This window comes from Carcharodon carcharias, chromosome 14 (assembly GCF_017639515.1).
Source record: "Carcharodon carcharias isolate sCarCar2 chromosome 14, sCarCar2.pri, whole genome shotgun sequence".
Lineage (NCBI taxonomy): Eukaryota > Metazoa > Chordata > Chondrichthyes > Lamniformes > Lamnidae > Carcharodon > Carcharodon carcharias.
Window position 1 is genome coordinate 109,095,285 of NC_054480.1, and position 23,084 is coordinate 109,118,368.

Below are 23,084 nucleotides of genomic sequence, written 5' to 3' on the forward strand. Positions count from 1 at the left end.
AAGTTCACCCTGAGAGGGTTGAGAAAGGATGGGTTCTGCACCTGCAGCATGCGTGACACTGACACCCAGAGCATAGAAGGGGGGTGAAAGTCAATGATCTGCACCTAGGCAGAGTGTTGGAACTGGGAAGCATGTCACAGTCAGAGTGCTAACATGATGGGAGGGGAGCTTCCAGGCGGTGGGGCACCAATCCATCTGCTGGTCTTTGCATTCCACGTGCTTGTACCTCCTTGCTTTGCAAGGTTACACCTTGTGCTGCCAAATGTGAAGGAGGCAGCATTTGGTCAAGGGGGGGAGGGGTCAGCCCTGGCTTGTTTGGGTGAGTGTGCGGCAGCTGCGGGGTGACGAAGAACTGGAGTCCTACAATGTCCCACTCTGGTTGGGTTGGCAGGGATACGATGGGAATTCAGGTGCAGGCTGGACTCATCAATGCTCCTCCCTCCTTTTCAGGAGAAGACTGCACACAATTCCACAGAACAGATGCGGACTGGTGGAGGCCAGGCTCAGTTGACGATCCTAACACCTTATGAGCAGCAGGACATGGACCTTGAGAGGCACCATGCCCTCAGGTCCACCAGTGATGGTGAGGCTGGGGTGTCATGGGGAAGTATGTTTGGTGAGCAGTCAGTTTACCATGTGTGTCCCAAAAGCCATGGCACTGCTGAATGTTCAGTGATTGAAGTTTGCAACATGGGTTTACCATTGATTATGGAAGGATGAGCGCATAATGACCTGGGGGAGCAGCATGCAAGTTGACATTGTCAGCTCTGTAACTAATCAAATGTCCTTGTTCTTCCTTTCAGCATCACTGGAGCAGGGTCGGGAGGAGGAGACAGAGGGGCCACCCCTCACCCCAGAGGAAATCCACTCACCAGTGTTACACCATGTCTACCAGGCAGGCACCAGCGCAGCTCGGGTCCGCAAGCCTTCACAGCGGCATTGATGTCAGCTGGTCAGTGCCGGTGTGGGAAATGACTTGGGCACCATGTATCCCAGCTGAGTACCAATCAGTCTACGATGAGCAGGGAGGTCAGAAGCGACCCTCATGTTGGCACAGCAGCTGCCTGAAGTCTCCGTGGGCTCCTCTCAGGGTGCTCCGGATGAGGGCAGCAGCTCCTCCGCCCCTCTTCCAGTGACTGTGGGATCCGATGAGGCTGTGGCGACTGGGGAGATGCCAGCCATGGAACTGGCCACTCCCTCCCAGGCGGGGCCATCAAATGATCCACGGGCCAGAGGACACCTGCCAAGGTCATCGAGGCCAACAGGACAGCAGGCTGTCTCAAATGTCAGTGCCAGCACCCATAAGTGTAAATTTAAGGCAGCTTAGGCACACCACGGGCTTCTCACTAGTGTTTTTATTTTGGCCCATAGTAGTTTATTGAAGACTTGGTGTGATGTCCAGCACCTTTTTTTTTGGTTTATGAAGTTACATTTGTTCCCTCAATAAATTTGACATGTTGCCATGCCTCAGGGTGATTCCTTACCTCTGCAAATGGATGGGAACCCATGGTGTTTTGAGTAAGTTGTTTGACATTGAGCTTTATTGACAAGAGCCTTAGTTAATGTTACTATACAGGCAGATTTAGCACTCAGGTATTGAGTATGCAGCCCTGGCGTGTGTTGACAGTCCATCTGTGTGGGCTAGCTGAAGGTTCTTTGGATTAAAGCCGCCCGGGTGTCCCTGCCTCCTTGGAGTATGCCCGGGTCAATGTCTACCCCTTCAGCATTTCCCTGTGTGCAGCCGGAGCAACTGCGTCCACGTCTTCCTCATCCACTGCATCCCTCCTCTCCAGTGCTAGATTGTGGAGAGCACACTATGCAACCACTATCACCGACGCCCGATCTGGGGGGTATTGGAGTGCGCCTCTGAGCAGTCCAGGCATTGGAAGCACATCTTGAGAAGACCGATGTTTTTCTCCACCCCAGCCCTTGTGGACCCATGGCTCCTATTGTACCGCTGCTCAGCCTCTGTTCTTGGATGGCGGAGAGGCGTCATGAGCCACCTTTTGAGGGGATAGTCCTTGTCATGCAGCAGCCATTCATCCAGCCGTGCTGAAGCACTGAAGAGCCTCAGCACCTGGGAGCATAAGCGTTGTGGGAGCTGCCTGGGTACCTTGCACAGACGTGCAGAACCTGCAGCTTGTGATCACACACTATCTGCATGTTCATGGAGTGGAATCGCTTCCTGTTGACGAAGGCACCGGGCTCACCTGCTGGCGCCTGGATGGCCACACATGTGTAGTCAGTTGCACCCTGGACAGGGGGGAATCCAGCAATCTCTGTGAAGCATCTGGCTCGCTGTGTCTTGCTGACTTCATCCCAGCGGTAGTGGATGAGAGTCAATGGACGCTGAACAGAGTGTCTGTAACCTGCTTAACACAAGTGTGGACGGCTGATTGGGAGACTCCGCAGATCACCCGCTGACCCCTGGAAGGAGCCAGAGACATAGAAGTTGAGGGCAGCTGTGATCTTTAGAGCCACAGGCATTGGGTGCCCACCCATACAGTTTGTGGAGATCTCAAAGCCTATCATCTGTCAATGGAGGTGATTGTCTCCTTTGAGAGATGGAGCCTCCTTCAGCACTGCACCTCAGACATATTGAGGTAGATGCTTCGCTGCCTGTACACCCTGGCAGCAGGATAGAGCCCCTTCCACCTTGGACTTCCTGTTGGCCCTGAGCTCCTTGTGCCTGCACCTCTCCTCCCAAAGGTGTCTCCCCTGGAGGCTGAATGTGGACTTCTAGCCTCGTCCCCCTTCTGGCCCTTCCTTCCTCCTCTGAAGAGGCGCCTCCAGTGGAGAGTTCAGCTCCCATTCCCAGGCTAAGGGAAGGCTTCCTGAAAGCTGCAGGCCCCAAAAATGATCTTTACTGCAGAGACCTGACCTGAAGGCTTTTACTCCTGTCCTAGCAGCTGGTATGGGTTTTGAAGCATTCCTGCTCACACAGGCAAGTGTAAGTAATTTTCACATTTAAATACCTGAAAGATCACATTCACAACCCCATTCACCCCTCTTATCCACCCTTGGCTGTGGTTTATACAAATGTCTCGTACCCGCGCCCTTGCAACGTCCTGAAGATCGCACGGGCCCCAAAAAATTGCAGTCAGTTACTGCCTCATGGGTCTTAACTTGGCGATTAATCAATGGCAGGCGCGCATCCAAGAACATCGCACGCCCGCCCATCTAAATATCGCTAGGGTGCGCAGTGATGTCAGGACGTTCGCCTGTCATTTTACACGTCAGCGTGCGGGGCCCACCCTCGCAAACCAACAGGAAAATTCTGGCCAAAATTTTTTATTTTTAAATTTTCTTTGCATTTTTGCTTACCAGTTATAAAAGTATTAGAGATTGGGAAAAAAGATTGGATGATTCTTGAGTCTCAATCAATCGGATAATGAAATGTTTGCTTGTTTCCCAATTGGATTGGAAACGTATCCAATGCCAGGTGCATAGGAATGGGATGGTTTGAGGCAGGGAGTCATATGCTCAAACCTCCAAGAATATGTCCAATCAGAGCTGGCAACCCTTACTGCTTCAACACTTCAGTCTAGATTACATAATCAAGTCCTAGTGTGGAACCTGGACACAGAAGATTCTGACTCCGACTAAAGTGGCGCCAGCTAATCAAACTGATGCCAAGTAAGTGTTGTGAGAGGAAATAAAGTTGGGGGCCTTCCAATATCTATTGTCATGCTTTTTTGAATGTAACTGTATATGGTGTTAAATACCAGAGTTTATTATTGGGCTGCAGCAGCTCTCCTGTGAAAAGTCAATACAAGTCAATGCCTTAAATAGCTTTCTTACCACAAAAAAACCTTCTTTCAATTATAAGGTGTCTGCCCACTGTTACGACAATCTGTGGGTGAGGTTCCCCCAATTTGTTATGCTTCCAGGTGAGGGGTGATGAACTGGCTCCCCTTCTTTATTCAACCCCCTCGGTGCATCGCAACAACGTTAATTTGAAAAGGATCCCTTCCCTTGTGGATACCTTTTCCCAGTCCAAATGTATTCATGTTTTAAAAGGAGCCAATTTAACCAGGTTTTCTTGAGTCAAAGAAAAACTGAGTTTATTAGTTACCAAAAAGTGAGAAAAATAATATAAATGCAACACACATGCCCACAGATTAGAAATGAGAAGTGAGTCCAGAAATAAAGGTTAAAGAGAGTGTATGAATCAGTCTTTTGGCTTGTCCGTGAGGAGTAGATGGTGAAACGTTGCAGCCGTTATGTTGAGTGATTCCGTAGAGCTGACTTTGGCTGTTGAGCCGTTGGTTTGGAGACTCTTGGTTCCGCAGGTGAGCTGAAAGGAGTTGTCCTGTTTCCTTGTCGACTGTGGCTTTGTTGACTTGTGACTTGCTTCCAGCAATCAGAGAGAGAGGACTTTTTTACCTGCAAGTGCAAGGGTACATAGTTGATATTCTTCAGCTGTGACTTTCACAGCACACCCTCGTACACCAGGCCTGGAATACAAAAACTAGCACACAGAGACCAGGCGCAAAATATTACCCCTCTGGGGTTGGGGGTGGGGGGGGGGGGAGCTGCAGTGCGTGGGTGGGCAGCCCTCTGATCGGCACCTCCAATCAGAGGAGGTACCGCCATTTTTAGTGGGCGGGCCTAGCGTGAAATCCGCAGGGAAGCCCTATGTGCTTCCAGTGCAGGAGACCATAAGCCCATAAGACATAGGAGCAGAAATTAGGCCATTTGGCCCATCGAGTCTGCTCCACCATTCAATCATGGCTGATAAGTTTCTCAACCCCATTCTCCCGCATTCTCCCCATAACCTTTGATCCCCTTGCCAATCAAGAACCTATCTATCTCGGTCTTAAATACACTCTCAATGACCTGGCCCCCACAGCCTTCTGTGGCAATGAATTCCATAGATTCACCATTCTCTGACTAAAGAAGTTTCTCCTCATCTCTGTTCTAAAAGGTCTTCCCTTTACTCTGAGGCTGTGTCCTCGGGTCCTAGTCTCTCCTACTAATGGAAACATCTTCCAACGTCCACTCTATCCAGGCCTTTCAATATTCTGTAAGTTTCAATCAGATCCCCCCTCATCTTTCTAAACTCCATCGAGTATAGACCCAGAGTCCTCAAACATTCCTCATATGTTAAGCCTTTCATTCCTGGGATCATTCTCGTGAACCTCCTCTGGACCCTCTCCAGGACCAGCACATCCTTCCTGAAATACGAGGCTCAAAATTGCTCACAATATTCTAAATGTGGTCTGACCAGAGCCTTATAAACACTCAGCAGCACATCCCTGCTTTTATATTCTAGTCCTCTCGAAATAAATGCCAACATTGCATTTGCCTTCCTAACTACCGACTCAACCTGCAAGTTAACCTTAAGAAAATCCTGGGCTTGGACTCCTAAGTCCCTTTGCACTGCAGATTTATGAATTCTGTCCCCATTTAGAAAATTGTCAATGCCTCTATTCTTCTTACCAAAGTGCATGACTTTTGTTGTATTCCATCTGCCACTTCTTTGCCCATTCTCCTAACCTGTTCTTAAAATCGGAAGTGCGCTCCAATCTCCCTAAGACTAAGTACTGCCTCAGGGAGATCGGTTCCCAAAGTAAAAAAGTTACTGCAGTGAAAATTTTATTCACCATCCATGTCCCCTCATGTGACAATGTGCTTTTTCGTGTGGCCGCCAGCGCCCCCGACTTGCCCGCCAACCTTAAGGTTGGATAGGCAGGTCCACTAATGAGCTTAATTTTTTTTTGAATGGCCTAAATAGGCGTTGATATGTCAGCGGGCGCACAGCTGACTTGGCCACGCCCCTGCCTACTTGAAAATGTAAATGACGCGGGATGATGTCGGGAGTTCCACCCGACATCAGTCCGCGCCATTTTACGCCGTCAGGAAATTTCTTGCCCAGGGTTGCAATTGACTTTTTAAACCTGCTTCTTGTCCACAGTCTGGGATATAACTGACAGGAGATGGTTTCTGCTAAGATAGTAATCAGCTTCACTACCTCTACCACCACAGGAGATTACAGTTCAGTTTTTGCATTGCACCGTTTCCTTTGAAGTGTCTCTGTCTGATGTAGGACTTGACACATTTTTAGGTTCAACATTCCGTTTTCTGGACTAGCTGATCAAGTGTTAGCCACATAGGAATTTTCCAGCAAGTGGTTACTTTACAGTCTCAGCCAGCTTTTGCTTGTACATCCTTTTTTTAGAAAGCATATGTCTTACTTAAAAGTTCAATATGCCTGTAAGTTACTTGGAGCTATGATCCATGGTCATGATAACATTATAGTCATGTAGGCCCCAAGAAGGGGTAACTTGCTGCTGTGATATATTCCATGGGCAGAATCTTCTGTTCGGCGTGTGGGGGCAGGCCTCGCACACCGACTCGTAAAACAACCCGACGTCACCGCGCGTCATTCCGAACTTTTGTTCGACAAGCATGCACCGGAGTTGGCTGCTCGCCCGCCAAACTGTCAAAGACTTGTTAAGGCCATTAATAAAACAGTTAACCCAATTGAGAAAGCTGCCCGGCCAACCTTAAGGATCGCGGGCAGGCAAAGAGCCCAGGCGGCCTTCGCATTTTTCATGAAACCTCATCAACGGGTGGGATAAGGTTTCATGAAGGTTTTATTAATCAAATAAAAGTTTTCATGAAAATTCATAAACAAGTCCCAGCTCATGTGACACTGTCACATGAGGGGACATGTCTGAATAATTTTATTTTTTTTATTTTTTTCTAACTTTAAACCTGAACTGAATCTCCCTGAGACAGCTCTGTGCCTCAGGGAGATTTCTGCGCTCTTTCACGTGCATGCCCCGAATCTCCCTCCTCACCCCGCCTGCACAGATAGCGCTGAGCGCCATTGGGTGCGCTTCACGCTGGGTGGACCAATTGAAAATGGCGGTGCGCAGCCGATCGGGGGCAGCGATCGGCTCTGTGCCCGCCCACGCCCACTCCTGACCAATCGGCCTGACGGGGAGAAAATTCTCCCCCATGAATTTGCAAAGAGTCTCCAAAGAAGCAGATGGATGGTGCTAACTTTAGGAAGACTGATGGGGCCAAGGTGGAAAGAGATGAGGGACATGCATGAGAGAATGCAGCATAATCTGCGATTACCATTCAACTCTACTTCTTTAAACTGTAATTGTTCCTGTTAAATCCTCATGAATCAAGAGGTGTGAGGGAAACTGTCATGGAATTTCAGCTGGATAAGTGTTGGTAAAAGAAAAATCAAAAAGATATGGAAAAAAGGCAAGGAAATTATACTGGAGGGTGCAGCTCCCATTAAACAGCTAGCGTGCATGTGATAGACTGAACGGCCTCCACCAGTCTATGATAATACAATTTGCATGAATACAGAAAGGAATGTTTGGTGATATTTGCTTTTTGATTTTAATGCTGCTTTATAACAATTAGAAAGGAAGACTTACGTTTATGTAGCATCTTTCACATCCTCAGGATGTCTTAGTGTGGTTTACAGCTGACGAAGTACATAATCACTATTGTAATATAGGAAGGGCAATAGCCAATTTGGGCATTGCAAGCTCCCACAAGCTTCAATGGGATACTGGCAATAAAACTGATTTCCTGGTTGTTGTTTTCTGATTGATGAAATCTGCATTTGGGAGGTTGCAGAAGAAATTTTACACACAAAAGGCTGAGACAGTATTTACTGCTAACACTATCAGCTAGAGGGTTGGTATCTGGCCCCATGCCAAGAAACAGGCAATGTTTGCTAAGGAACAGGTTTATTGATTTCTGACAATCTGTGTGAATGTTAAGTAAAGCCTAGTGAGGTACAGAGCCAATAGCTCCAAAAACGCTTTGAGTTCCCTGTGGGATAGATAGTGCAGTTTTTGCCTACACCTTGAACCAACTGGCTATTTGTTTGCACTGATATTAAAACAAAGGCTGCATTTGCATAGTGCCTTCCATGATGATTTAAAGCACGTTTGAAGTGTAGCCACTGTTGTCAAATAGAAAACAAGGCAATCAAATTGTGCACAATACTCAAAATAATGTCATGGGATCTTTTCCATTCACCTGAAAGGGTAGACAGGGCCTCAGTTTTATGTCTCAGCTGAAAGTCAGCCCCTCTGATAGTGCAGCACTGGAGTGTCATCCCAGGTTTTGTGTTCTGGAATGAGACTTGAATCCACAGCTGACTCAGAGGTGAATGTGCTACCAGCTGAGCTACACTGACGTTTCGACTAGAGACAGGTGTATTCAGAGTGGTAGAGAGGATGTCCAATACTCTGTGGGAGGCTGAGAGTAAGCTCAGCACATCTGTCGGTGACATTTGCAATCTGACCCCCTCATTATCATTCTGCTTCCCAGCTTGTCAACTGCATGGCAATGAGCGTGATGCGGACCCCACACGATACAATCTCAACTCCTGTATTCAAAGAGCAAAACCAAAGATAAAATTTGGAGGAGTTTAGAGTTGGAAGCAAGAGAAGCCAAGGCATGACAGTGAATTCAGAATGCTGAAAGGTTGCTCAAAGAACCCTGCTCTTGTTGTGTTGCCGGGGGCTGTGAGGAGTTGGAGAGAGATATTCTTCCCCAGAAACTGGAGGAAGAAACTTGCTGCTGATACAACTAAGATGTGGCTGGATGTGGCCTAGGAGGTGAGCATCAGGAGCTCACACTCCTGTATCACACTCCTTGATTTACTGTAATAACCTTAATAACCTAACCAGATCAGAAAAGGTGAGTACAGTTGCACATTTACCCATATTCTGCTGTGTGCATCATCCACCGAACCTCCCCACACAATCCCACTCTGTATTCCGCCTTCTCAAATCTACTCCACCGCATCACTCCTCACACTCACTCACATTCCAAGCACACGGCCATCCTTCTCTTCCTATGCACTTCCTTTTATTTCCATCTATCCATCCACCATGGCCACTCACCCTCATAGTTATGCAATCTGATGCCTCTCCCTGATAGTCACCATCACCAAATGTGCTGCATCCATTAGGTAAACACATGACCTTCTGCTCACTCACTGGTCTGTTCTGTCTCCTATTGGAGAACAACGCAGAACATGAGGAAGAGAGGAACCTGGAGGTGATCCTCCACCAACCTCGCAGCTCACAAATGCAGAAGAGGAAATGTTGGAGATCAGTGGAGTTATATGGTGCATGACCTGATGAGTTCCTGACCAGCTGCCAAATGACAATTAAATATCACTAATAGTGCCAACTGTCAAGATTAAAGAGCTGCTAAGTTCAAAGCACCCTCAAATAGATTGAGAATCTAGATCGGATACATATAAGCCATGGAACTAGGCTTTGTGTTAACCAAACAATCTGAGTGTTTCCCAGCTCTGATGTTCTCTGGTATTTGTACTCTTGGCAAATGTTTTAACCTTTGTCTTTGGTTTAGCATCCATTTCTTCAATATGTTTCTTTTAAATGCTTTGTAACATTCCTATATGTGATAGGTGCTGTATAAACACAAGTTGTTGGTAGACAGGGGCTTAGTTTGGTATTTCATTCAGTGAGCTGTCAATTTTACAATGCAGCATCTCTGTACTAATGTGTCAGCTTAAATTTAATGCTCAAATCCTGTACTGGGGCTTGGGACCATGTTCTTCTGATACACAAAGTGCCACCAACCGAAATAAAAACAGAAAGTGTTAGAAACACTCAGCAGGTCTGGCAACATCGGTGGACAGAGAGACAGCGTTCATGTTTCAAGTCCAATATGACTCTTCTTCGGAATGCTGCTACTAAATGAACCCAGCTGATACAAGATAAAGAAAGTATCAGCACTCTAAAGGTTAACATTATCCCATCCAGGGTAGTTTCATCTTTCCCAATTAATAGTGTCAACAAGATTTACAAATATTTTTTGAGGCTTGTGTATTGTAGACATTATTCAACATTTTTCAATTGCTTTAGTTAAGTGTTTCATCATCAAATTATACTCCAGGCTAAAGGCACATTTTGTGTTGTCTTTCAGGAAGGACACTTGCCTCAGAGAATGCTTTCCTTTGAAGGGAAATGGACATACATTTAGTGTAAAGTAACAATTAGGCTCATCTTGTCACATTATTCTTGACGGAGATTCTTTCTAACAATGTTGATGAAGTGCGTTTGCAAGCACTTGTGGTCTCGGACTCGATTTACATAGGGGTATGGCACAGGGATAGTTCCAGTGACCGTTCTCACTCCCATTGCTGCTGAAACACTTGAAGTGTTTATGCCACCTCCAGATTTGATTGACTTATTTCTTTGTGAGGACATTGTATAATTCTGTGAGACGCTGACTACAGCTCACGCAGGTGCGTTGCTAAGTAAAGGCATTAACATGACAACTGCATCATATTGCCTTATATGGCAGTGCATATAAGGAATTTAAACTCTGCAATGAAAATGTTTAGAATCATAGAATCATCGAAAATTTACGGCATAGAAAGGCCCAACCTAAACCCATTTTCCAGCAATTCATCCATAGCCTTGCAGGTTACAGCAATTGAGGTGCATATCCAGACACCTTTTAAATGAGTTGAGGCAGTGAGTTCCAGACCCCCAGAACCCCCTGGGTGAAAAATCTTTCCTCATCTCTCCTGTAATCTTTTTACCGACCATTTTGGGCAGAATTTTCTGCCTGCTGGGTGGGCAGGCCCGACCCAATCTCCAGCAGGCGGGGAACTGATTCCCACTGGAAAAGCGGGCCCCGCCGCCATTTTAAGTGGGCGGGCCAATTAAGGCCCACCCAGCATGACATCCGCCAGGAAGCGCTATGCACACAAAAGAGTGCACATCTCCCTGAGGCTAAGTGCAGCCTCAGAGAGATCGCTTACACTTTTAAAAAGATTAAAAATAGAAAAATAATAAAATCCTTAACATGTCCCCTTCATGTGACAATGTCATATGAGATGGGACATGTTAATAAATTTCACTCAAACTTTAAAAAACTATTTTAAGCCCTACAAGAAACCTCATCCCGCCGCTGGATGAGGTTTCATGTTTTTTCTGTTGCCTGCCTGGGCTCCTGGCCTGCCCGCCAACCTTAAGGTTGGATGGGCAGGTCCTTTAATTGTTTTAATTATCCTGTCAATGGCCTCTATTGGCTATTGACATGTCGGCGGGAGGACAGCTGATCTCGCTGTGCCCCCAACTTCCTGAAAATTTAAATGGGGCGGGATGATGTTGGGGGGAACCCCTGACATCATCCTGCGTCACTTTGCTGGCGGCGAGCAGGCCCCGCCCCCTGCTCCCCAAAGGCAAAATTCAACACTTTAAATCTATGACCCCTAGTCGCTGACTTCTCTGCTAAAGTAAATAGGCCCTCCCCATCCACTCTATCCACAGAATCACAGAACTGTTATGGCACTGAAGGAGGCCATTAGGCCCATCATTTCAGCACCTCTCATAATCTACGCTTCTCACAATTTTGTACATCTCAATCAAATCTCCCCTCAGCCTCCTGTGTTCCAAGGAAAACAACACCAGCCTATCCAATCTTTCCTCATGGCTGCAATTTTCCAGTCCTAGAAGGTTTGAGCCTCGAGTAAAATGATGAAGACATTTCATGCTAACATGTTAAGCCTTCCTCCTATTCATAATGCAGTCTAATTTCAAGGCCCTGGTACTTTCAGAGACAAAATTCACCTTAGTACCAATATGGAAATCTAGAACCAGGGGGTCACTGTTTAAAAATAAGAGCGTGCCCATTTAAGACAGATATTGAGATATTTTTTTCTCAGATGGTCGTCAGTCTTTGGAACTCCCTTCCTCAAACATCAGTAGAAGCAGAGTCTTTGAATATTTTTAAGGCAGGAGTAGAAAGATTCTTGATAAACAAGGGGGTGAAAGGTTATTGGGGGTAGGAAGGTGGTTATAATCAAATCAACCATGGTCTTGTTGAATGGCAGAGCAGGCTCGAGGAGACAGGTGGCCTACTCCTGCTCCTTGTTCATACATTCATATATGGTGGCATTCATGGTGAAGCATGTTGGGAAAAATTCCCACTTCTACCAACCCTGCTGAGCCCAACACTTGATTGTCTCACTGTCCAATGGAGCCTAAAGCAAATGAAGAAGCTAATAATTCTGGAATTTATTGAGGAAAAAGATGAACGTATCTAAATACAGGATAATTAGAACCCAGAACAAGAATAATTGAAGTGTAACAGAGGGTCCAGAAGCCCCTAGTTCTATAAATTTTGGCTATGTACACTACATTACAGAGGTCAAAAGTTGAAACCTTGGCCCTGCTCAAAGGTTTAAAATAATCAGTTCACATGACAAGAATAAGAGCAGAACCCTAACTTAACAAACTAGTATTGATGTTCTAGCCAGTCCTGTAATCTAAGTTGGCATATCTTGCTCCTTTAAACAGCAACAAAAACTACTTGTATTAATATGAAAAGAAGAATACTGCAGATGCTGGAAATCTGAAATAAAAACAGAAAATGTTGGAAATACTCAGCATCTGAGAAGAGAGAAACAGAGTTAACGTTTCAAATCTGTATGACTCTTCTTCCAAGAAGAGTTGTGCGGACTCAAAACATCAACCTTTCGTCAGAACTGGGAAAGAGTTCGATCCTCACCAGACGTTCACACACATTCATGCAAGAGCACTTAGTTACCAGATAACTTTCAGTAGAGAGAAGTTTTAGCACTGAGGTTAATTGGAGTACTGCCTAAGCTCTATATGGCTGTTACACATTCAGCAATTTGATTCCTCAGTCATCTCTTGAGACCATCAATGCCCAAATAATTGTTTTCCTGCAAGCCATAGAAATCAGTAAAAACTTCCACAGATATTCGTTCATCACAGTATATCCTAAGAGCTCCTGAAACTAATTGACCAGAATAGTTGGTAGAGATCGATAAAACCCATATATATTTGTGTCCTTAATAAACATTACTTATTGAATTACAAGAGGTTGCATGTTTACTTCTTGCTTTTTTTTGCACTGTGCAATTGGATTGATTCACATCATGCATTTAAAACAAAGTTTGTAAATTACCTCTGTACCAGTTAGATAGTGCATCATGAATTCAGAACACACTTAAAAAATGCAACCATTATATTGGATGTTGCACGGTCATATTTAGGCTGTAGTTTAGATCTCCCTCAATCTCCAACCTCCCACTAATACAGTCTGACCTGAAATTCAATCATCAGAACCCATTTTACAGGCACAAAACAGGTGCCTAAGGGCTCAGTTTAGAGTGAATTATGCACAGATTGTTCATTCAGCGACATTTTTTTTTCATCCGTTCCTGGGATGTGCCCAGCTCTTATTGCCCTTGAAAAAGTGATGGTGAGCCAGCTTCTTGAACTGCTACAATTGTCTGGTGTAGGTATACTGGCAGTGCTGTTGGGAATTATGCAGTTCCAGGTTTTTGATCCAACAACAGCGAAGGAACAGTGATACAGTTCTAAGCCAGCATGCTGAGGGGAACTTGCAGGTGCTAGTGTTCCCATGCATCTCCTGCCCTTGTCCTTCTAGTTGGTAGAGGTCACGGGTTTGGAAAGTGCTGTTGAAAGAGCCTTGGCAAGTTGCTGCAGTGTACCTTGTAGATGTTATATACTGCTGCCACATTACACTGGTGGTGAAAGGAATGAATATATAAGGTGGTGGATGGTGTGCTGATCAAGCAAGTTGCTTTGCCCTGGATGGTGTTGACCTTCCTGAGTGTTGTTGAGTTGCACTTAGCCAGGTGAGTGGAGAGTATTCCACCACACTCCTGACTTGTGCCTTGTAGGTAGTGGACAGGTTTTGGAGAGACAGGAGGTGAGCTACACACTGCAGAATTCCCAATATCTGGCCTGCTCTTTTAGTCACAGTATTTATATGGTTGGTGTAGTTAAGTTTCTGATTATTTAGCCCCCTAGGATGTTGATGATGGAGCATTCAGTGATGACAATGCTGTTGAACATCAAGGGGAAATGGTTAGATTCTCTCTTGTTGAAGATGGTCATTCCCTGGCAGTTTTGTGGTAGGAATGCTACTTTCCAACTATGAGCCTACGCCTGATTGTTGTCCAGGTCTTGCTGCAAGCTGGCATGGACTGCTTCAGTATCTGAGGAGTTGTGAATGATGCTGAATATTGTGCAATCATCAGCGAACATCCCCATTTCTGATCTTATGATGGAGGGAAGGTCATTAATGAAACAGCAGGAGACAGTTGAGTCTAGCACACTACTCTGAGGAACTCCTGCAACAATCTCCTGGGACTGAAATGATCGATGCTGTTAGTAATACCTTCAATCACTTTGCTGATGATCGAGAGTAGAGTGATGAGGTGGTAATTGGCTGGACTGAGTTTGTCCTGCTTTTTGTGGACTGAACATACCTGAACAATTTTCCAAAATGTCTGGTAGATGCAAGTGTTGTAGCTGTACTGGAACAGCTCTGTTAGGACGGCAGATAATTCCGGAGCACAAGTCTTCAGTAGTACAGATGGAATGTTGTCAGGAATCATTGCCTTTGCTGGAGTATCCAGTGTATTCTGTGCCTTCAACTCTTCTTGATATCACATGAAGTAAATAAAATTGACTGAAGACTTGCAACTGTGTTGCTGGGGCCCTCAGGAGGAAGCTGAAATGGATCATTCACTTGGCACTTCTGGTTGAAGATGGTTGTGAATGCTTCAGCATTGTTTCTTGCACTGATGTGCTGGGCTCTCCCATTATTGCAGACTAGGATGTTTGTGGAGCCTCCTGCTCCTCCAATTAGCTGTTTAATCTACCACCACCATGCATGACTGGGATAGATCAGGCTTATCAATGGGCATTCAGGGCTTTCACCTGAAACTGGCATTAAAACTATTGCATATGTAAATCAGGGGCCTAAATGTGGCATAGCTTAGTCTACAATGCATAGTTATCTAGAAATTCTATAGGAGCTTTTCAAAGATGTCTGATAAACCCTGAAAATACATTAATGGTACAAGAGGAGCAATGGAATCTTGAAACAGAATATGTTATCGAAAATGCCTCAATAGCTCAGTAAGTACTTTTCAAAATCATGGGCCTTTCAGGTCAGGATGGTCCTAGATTCAATTCTGGGTCTGCTCTGAGTTAGCTGGGATAGAGTTTAAGTGTACAAACATCTGTCTTGATGCCTGATCTGATCGCTATCCAGTGATCAATTGCCAGAAGTGCAGGCCTGTTGGCTGATGGTAAGGCTGTGATATAATCTCCATGATAAAATGACCTTCTGCTGCTCACAGTATGCGCTCAGCCATGAAGAATGGCCACTTGGGTGAAGTGGTGTGGCTGAGTATCTCTAGAAACTAGCCTGAGTCAGCATCATCAAGAGAGGAGAGGCAAAGTGATTTAAAAAGGCAACAGCGTCTCTCTTTGAGAAAAAGACCACTGGTGACATTTTTGCTGCATTAAAGGCTAATCTTTGTAGACTGATGGTCAGCATTTGATTTCAAAATCTCAGAGTGTAGTCTGAAACTGACTAGAAACTTAATGGAAACACAACACCGAAATTGACTGGATGATTTGTGTTCTAATCATACTCATTCACACATCACGTAGGCTCGAACTCCTCCCCTAACACAAAGCTGACCTGAGATCTGCAAAGCTAATGTGTGATAGATTGAAGCAGGACACGGATTGACAAAGCGCTTCCAATTTCCCTGAAAACCTCAACTCCTCCCTCAACACAACCCCGCAGAAATGGTCCTCATCAGCAAAGGAACACGTCTGGCAAAGGATACATGGAGAGTTATAAATCAGTGTCAATTAACCCGCCCAAGCAATGATTCATCAGCTATTTATTTACTCCGAGTTAAACAACAACACTTCACATGAGAGCAGGAGAAAATAATCATTGCTGTTTCCTGAAAAGCCATTGCACATTTTTCAAAGGTTGACTTGCAAGGGGTTGAACGTAGTAGAGTGGGGGGAATTTAATTTTCCCTGTGTGTCACAATGAGAAAGTAACTTCATATTAACAGCATCATGTTTAACACATAGATGACAAACCACATACACAGTGACAGGTTTGGATAAACCTAGCAAATGTGACACATTTGTTTGAAAGATTGCATTGGGGGTGTTTTGGAGATATTGAGGTGACAGAGGCAAGTCAATACTCAATGTGATGATGCTCTTCCTAGTATCTCACCCTCTCTTAATGTACTAAACTTTTGTGTTAACATGTCCATCATATTGAAAAGTGTCACACATAAAGACTGCCTCCATGAATAGTCAGCCTTTGGTTGGGCTGAAATATTACCTTTATATCACTATTAAACAGCAACTGAACAATTTATATTAAAATAAATTAAGAAAAGAAAAAAATGGCCAGTCATTTTCTTCTGGTTCCTTCTCAACCTGGATAACCTGGCTTGTCCCCAAAGAGTAAGCATGTGGGATTTAGATGTAGGTACCAATCTAGTGACAAATTTCTCTCAGCAGCAGCAATTAGCCTTTAGTGGAGCTTGGGATATGGTTGCGCCTGGCAAGGAATATGCACCATGGTCTTAAAGGGAACAGGTAAAGCAAATGTAACAAGATCAGCAGCAGACAGCTTGCTGTAAGACGTCTTTTCACAAATATTCAAAAAGGCCTTTTCCAAAATAGGGCGAAGGGGCAGGTTAAAGGAAACACTCGTCTTTTTTACAGTTTAATAGGCACATGATACGATACTGTTGTTATGATAAGACAGGGCACCCACATTTTGACAGGGAATGATTTGCCACATAGTTTGATTAGAGATCATTGCATCCTTTAAGGGAATATTAGATAAATATGTGTAGCTCATAATGTAGGTAGACAACCATAATTACCACATCGCCCCCACCACTCCGCCTTCACTCGGAAATACACTTTATATTTACAAGTACAATTTTCTCAAGATAGCAAATTATTTACATTGGTAAGTAATTTACAAATTCAGTCTTTCTGGGGGTTTCCTTAAATGTGTCAAACATCTCAACTCTACAACTTCAGATGCTTTGTCAGGAACCTCTTTTTCTAGAGTTACCTGAACATCTGGTACGTTGCTGGGCACCTGCAGTTCCGTATCCTCAACTCTTACAGGAGCATCAGATACATCAGACACATCAGACATGTCTGTACTGGGTTGATTTCTTTCAACAGGAAATGCTGCCTCGATCACGAACGCTTGTGGAATCTTTTCCTGGTGATTTGTTTCTCTCATCCTTAGGTGATCCACGTGTTTCCGTATGACTCGGCCTTCCACCTCCACATGGTAAGATAGAAGTCTTGTCGCTGCACTTATTTCACCCGGTAACCACTTTGGCCCTTCTCCAATGTTCTTCATGTCTCACCCACGGTAAATTTCCTCTCATGACTATGTCAGTCTTGTCTAGTTTTCTAACTTCCCTGACTCCTTTCCACCTATCCCCTAAATTCGGCATTATTCAGCTCAATCTTGTCCTGAGAAGGCGTTTCATCAATGACTCCACAGGTGTGACACCTGTTGTTGTGTGAGGGGTGGTCCTATATTGAAAAAAAAGTGTGCTAGCTTGATGGCTAAGGAATCTCCAGTTAGCTTTTTCATTCTTACCTTGAACCAGTGTTTTGGCCAGGCTGTTTGAGGAAGGGTGGTATGGTGCAGTTTTCACATGGGTGATACCATTCAGACTGATAAACCCTTGTAACTCAGCTTTCATAAATGCCACGCCATTATCAGAAACTACTACTCCTGGTAGTCCGTGAATGGCAAAACTTTAATGTAGCTTCTCAATTGTAGCAGCAGACATTGGTGGCTTCGCCTCATATATGTGCAGCCATTTTGAGTGGGCATCGACAATGAGCAGAAACATTGTTCCCATGAAATGTCCCACGTTGTCAATGTGTCGCCACACCCAGGGTCTTCCTGGCCACTCCAAAGTTGCAGTGAGACTGTTGAAGGTAACTTTTGCAGTTACTGACATTGCACACAATTCTTCACTAAACTCTCTATTTCACCATCCATCCCAGGCCACCATAGATAGCTGCGCGCTATGGTCTTCATTCGGGATATTCCTGGATGTACACTATGCAGTTCAATTAACAGTGGCTTTCTTCCCTTTGAAGGAACTATCACTCGTGCTCCCAGTAAGATGCCTTCCTGGCTGGTTACTTCATGCCAGAGTTTTTCCCTTGTCAGGCGGGCTTGGTAGGGGTGGGTGGGGGTGGTCAGGAAGCTGACCACCGCCTGCGATCAGCACCGCACCGCGATTTCACACAGAGGGGAGGAGGGTGAGCGGGCCTGGCGTGCAGCTTGCGGATGCACGTGAAAGAACGCCTCAATCTCTCTGAGGCATGGAGCTGCCTCAAGGAGATTGAAGCACTTTTTAAAAAAAATTAATAAATTAATAAAGACGGTAAAAATTTAATAAAACCTATGCCCTCATGTGACTGCCACAAGAGATGGAACATGTTTTTAATTCCAAAAAAAGTTTTTATTTAATGCTTATTTGCTTTAGGAAACCTCATCCCGCCAGTGGATGAGGTTTCCTAAAAAATGTAAAGGTTACTTGGCCTTTTCGTCTGCCCGCCAACCATTAGGCTGGATGGGCAGCATAAATTTCAAGTTAATGAGATTGTTAATGGCCTTAACAGGCCTGTTAATTATTGGTGGGGGCGCAGCCAACTCCGAACAAAACATTGCAAAACTGCATGATGACGTCGGTACGCACGCCTGGTGTCATCGCGCATCATTTCACGCTTGGGTTTGTCGGGCGCACGGCCACATGCCCAGCATAATATTCTGGCCCATATCTTCTGTTGAAGTATGGTTTCATTTTGTCAGATGCAGGCTCTTGTAACCAATTGTGTAGCACATGTTCTCATACTTGAGAAAGGACTTGCTCTTGACTTGTTCAGTTTCTGATCTGTCGAACACTTACCATCGAGGAATCTAAGAAATTTAACAATAACACAAGTTCTTGTGGATTTGGGACGTACTCATTATTTTCTTGTCAAGGCAAACGACTAAGTGCATTGATGTTTGCGATTTGATTTCCAGGGCAATGTACAAAAATATATTCATATGCTGCCAGGATTAAAGCCTTATTTGTGTTTCTGTGTCTTCTATTTACCTTTGTTTCCTTCTTTCTAGTGCTGACTTTAATCTTGGCCTTCTTTTCAACTTCAATATTGGCCAGACTACTCTCAGATGCAACCTCGACTTGGATGAGCTCAGTGATTGAGTTTCCTAGAATTCCATCATCTGTCTGCTTCTTAGAAAATTCTGCAACTTTTGCCTCCAAAACCTTTTTGGTTTCATGTAGCTGATTCTTCAGCTCTTCCATTTCTTTTTTGTATTTGTTTGCTGCCTCCAGGAAAATTGAGCATTGTTGTGTCTTCTCTGTCAACTCATTCTTCAGTTTGCTCAGAGAGGTGCTGAATTCTTTCTGTTTCTTTTTATGCTTTTCCAGAGGTACAAACTTTGATCTGAGGGAATCTTGTAGTGTGTGAAGGTCTTTCAGCAGGTTTTCTTTTTCCCTTCAAAGGTTGCTCACCTCATCTCAAACTCTGTCATCAAGCAGGCTTTCTTCAAATTTCTTTTGCTGTTCTACCATGATTTGGCTAAAGCCGGCCTGCATTTCTTCAGGTTGCTGAGCCCTTACATACTCCTTTCCTTAAACAGGAATGCTTTCAGTTTCCTTTTCGGATCTCAGGGCCACTCAAGGCTGATTTCTCTTAGCCAGTTTTGCCCTAGGAGGCTTGGTCCTCTACCCCTCAATGCCAACATTGGTAGCTTTACTGATTGGCTTCCATAATGGACCATTAATTTGCTTATGCATTTTACTTGAATGTCTTCACCCGTGTATGTTTTTAGTTTGGCATCAGTTCCTTCCAAATTTAATTGATGTTTACCATTATTCAGATATCTGAAGGAATGTTCCCCGGTTACTGTAGTGGAAGCTCCCATGTCCAGTTCCATTCTAACAGGTCTGCCATTTACTGTCACCATTACAAATATTGGTTCTGTTTTTCCAACCTTCGGATTAAACAACGAGTAACTGTCTGAATTTGTTCTTCCAGGCTCTTCTTTCTTATAGGTCTCACTGAGTTTTTTCTTTTGTTTAAAATCCTGCTTGAATTTTTCCTTGCACTCTCTCATTATATATCCATCTCTGTGACAATAATAGCATTCGATTTTTTTAAAATGACGATCATTATCAGACTGCTTGTTTCAACCTCTATTGAAATTATTCTTTGTTTTTGCTGCTAAGTCTTTTTTCCTCATTTTTCCCGCTTCTTGGCAGAGACTTGCATTTTCACACCCTTTTTGGCTGGCGTTTCCCACCCAATGTGGAGGATGGCACCATTTTGTGCTCCCTGTTGGCTTTTGAATATCCTACTGTGTTTTCCATGGTCAGTGTTATCTCTAGTGCCTTCTTAAAATCCAAATTCGCTTCAGACAATAATCCCTTCAGAATTATGTCCTCATTCACACCATAGACTAAACAATCTCTGAGCATGTCATTTAGAGATGTACCAAACTCACAATGTTCCATTAACCACTTCTAACTTGCTACGTAACAAGCAACTATCTCCTCTGGGGCCCCATTTCTCGAGTTAAACTTGAACCGTTGCATCCTTACTGAGGGCTTTGGCTGGTAATGACCCTTCATATCGTTCACCAATTCATCAACATCTTTTGAATCTGGGGCACTGGGTGCCATCAAACTTTGAATCAAGCCATAGGCTTTAATCCCACATGTAGATAAGAGAGTCGCCCACTTCATCTCTTCCCCCATAATCTCGCTCGCTTGGAAAAAGAATGCAAGGTATTCAATATAATTAGACCAATTGTCCATGGCTGAATCGAAAGGATCAATTCTTCCGAATTGCGGCATTCTGGGAGGCATTACTTCTTCGATTCGTACGGAACTTCTACTTACAATTATTGTGTGAGATACAGCCTGATTTCGTTTCCCTTGATTTCTTCCATTAACTTGTTTTATCCTCTCACCAGTTGTTGGATCCTGTCGGTCCGTGTCGCATGCTTGAAGTAAGTGGTAGCCGAGTTGGTACAAGAGATAGAGTTGATCAGCAAACACTTCTCAGGCGTATGGCCAAAATTTTCTCCACAAGCTGATGCATTAAATGACGTGTGGTGACGTGGGGCAAGCATCCCGACATCACCGTGTGCCATTGATCTATTTAGGTGGGCAGGCGTGTGATGTCCTCGGATGCAGGCCAATGTGCTTAAGCCCCTTGAGGCAGCAACTGACTGCAATTTTTCGAGGCCCGTGCGATCTTCAGGACGTCACACAGGCGCAATGGGCAGGCAGGTTGGAGACATTTGTATAAACCACATCCACAGGCGGGATAAGAGAGGTGAATGGGGTCATGAATGGGAGACATTAGATACTTAATTGTGAAAGTTACTGATACTTGCCTGTGCGAGCAGGAATACTTCAAAACTCATACCAGCTGCTTGGACAGGAGTAAAAGCCTTCAGGTCAGAACTCTACAGTAATTTTTGGGGCCTGCAGCTTTCAGGAAGCCTTCTCTTATCCTGGGAATGGGAGTTGTGTTATCCACTGGAGGCACCTCCTCTGAGGAGGAAGGGAGGGCCAGGAGGGGGAGGAGGCCAGGGGTCCACATTCAGCCTCCAGGAGAGCAACCTTTGGGAGGAGAGGTGCAGGCACAAGGGGCGTAGGGCCAACAGGTGGAAGGGGCCACAGAAGATGCCACTATCCTGCTGCCAGGGTATACAGGCGGTGAAGCATCTACTGAGGTCCAATGCCAAAGGAGGCTCTGTCTCTCAAGGGAGACAGTCACCTCCATTGACAGATGATAGGCTCTGAGATCTCCGCAAACTGTGTGGGTGGACACCCCATGCCAGTGGCACTAAAAGTCACAGCTGCCCTCAACTTCTATGCCTTCAGCTCTTTCCAGGGGTCGATGGGTGATCTTTGCAGAGCTTCCCAATCAGCTGTCCACACTTGTGTCAAGAAGGTGACAGACGCTCTGTTCAGGCCTGCATTGACTTTCACCCACTTCTGCTGGGACGAGGCCAGCCAGATACAATGAGCCAGAGGTTTTGCAGCGATTGCTGGGCTCCCCCACGTCCAGGGTGCTATAGACTTGTACACATGTTGCCATCAAGGCGCCAATGGGTGAGCCCGGTGCCTTCATCAACAGGAAGGGCTTCCACTCCATGAACGTGCAGATAGTGTGTGATCACAGGATGCTGATTCTGCAAGTTTGTGCAAGGTACCCAGGCAGCTCCCATGACGCTTACAGCCTCAGACACTCCCTCAAAAGGTGGCTCATGACACCTCTCCACTACCCAAGAACAGAAGCTGAGCAGAGCTACAATAGGAGCCACGCCTCCACAAGGGCTGTGGTGGAGAGAATCATCGGTCTTTCAGGATGCACTTCCGATGGTTGGACCGCTCAGGGGCCGCACTCCAGTACCCCCAGATCATGTATTGCTGATAGTGGTTGCATGCTGCTCTCTCCTCAATCTGGCGCTGGAAAGGGGTGATGCAGTGGACGATGAAGACGTAGACGCAGTTGCTTCCTCTGCACACGATGAGTCCAGCAGTGAGTCCAAGGATGAGCAAGCTCAGGGAAATTCTGAGGGGGTAGACGCTGACCTGGGCATACTCCAGGGAGGCAGGGACACCTGGGAGGCTTTAATCCAAATAACCTTCAGCTAGCACACCACAGATGGACCTTCGACACACGCCAGGGCTGCAGGCTCCATACTCGATACTGAGTGCTAAATCTGCCTGGATAATAAGATTAACTCAGGCCCTTGTCAATTAATCTCAATGTCAAACAACTCACCCATAACATCATGGCTTCCCGTCCGACTGCGGAAGTACCGAATCCCCTGAGCCATGGTTACATATCAAAATTGAATGAGGTTACAAAATTAACTTCAGAATCAAAAAAAAAGGTGTTGACCAAGTCTTAATGAACTATTGTGGGGCAATATAAAAGCACCAGTGAGAAACCCGTGGTGTGCCTAACGTGCCTTAAATTTATGCTTACAGGTGCTACATCTAGGTGTCGTCCCCTCGCTGGCAGTGGCACCTGACACAGCCTGCTGACTCTGCTGTCCTATTGGCCTCGATGATCTTGGTGACTGTCCTCTGGCTCGTGGATCCTATGCTGGCCGCGCCTTGGACTAGGCAGCCAGTGCCACTGCTG